A 1,029-nucleotide genomic window follows, 5' to 3' on the forward strand; every position below is an offset into this window, starting at 1 on the left:
GTGTCAGCCGACTCTGCGCCCTAGCTACCCAGGTGCTTTTCCTCAGTTCATTTTTAATGAGTGCACAGGGATATCAAAATGGGATAGTTTTTAACAACTGGATAGTCACTATGGTAACAGCTGGGAACCAAAGTATATGGAGACAAGCTGAGACGGGAACTAGATATGTGAATAGAAAGAAATCTCAAACTTTGTTTCCCAACAAAAATTAATGAGTTATAAGACCTAAATATTGATTGCGTTGTAGATCTAAATATAAGATATAAATGTATTAAGCTTCCAGAAAAAAAGCTCTCTATGACTTTGGTTACTAAAGATTTCTTAGTGCACAGGAAACTTAAATGAAAAGGAATTATCAGAGCTGAGGTGGTGCACACCTTTCATCCCAGTGCTTGGGCGACAGAGGCAGGCAGATCTCTATGAGTTTGAGGCCATCCTAGCCTCCAGAGTGGGTTCCAGGACAGCCAGCTTTATATTGGTTGGATCCATGGGAATTCCTTATTTTTCTTCCAATTAGCTTGGAAATGATATGTAGACAAATGAATTTAGAAATTGAAACCACTTGAAGAAAGCAAAAGAGTTTTGTGACTTGTATAGGAGAGCATTTCCTAGCAAAAATTGCTCCAAATATTCCAAGGCAGGATGTTATAGCTTCAGGAAGAAAACACAGTAGACTCCCTGTACATGGCTGTAGGTCCCAGACTTATAAACACATGTGCATTTGTCTGTGTGTAGTGGTTCACACCTGGAAACTTCAACACTTAGGAGGAGTTGCATTTCAGGACAACCTGAGCTATTGTCCTGGTATTGTAATATCCTGTCTAAAAAGGGAAGGAGGGGGAGGAAGAAGAGGAGAAAGACAGAAGGGAGAGAGGGAAGGAAGATAAAGGAAAAATGATGTGTGAACAAAGGAGGTCTTGGCGAAGATTTCCTAGGCGCATGCCTTTAATCCCAGCACTTGGGAGGCAGAGGCAGGCGGATTTCTGAGTTCGAGGCCAGCCTGGTCTACAAAGTGAGTGCCAGGACAGC

This window comes from Mus caroli, chromosome 12 (assembly GCF_900094665.2).
Source record: "Mus caroli chromosome 12, CAROLI_EIJ_v1.1, whole genome shotgun sequence".
Classification (NCBI taxonomy): domain Eukaryota; kingdom Metazoa; phylum Chordata; class Mammalia; order Rodentia; family Muridae; genus Mus; species Mus caroli.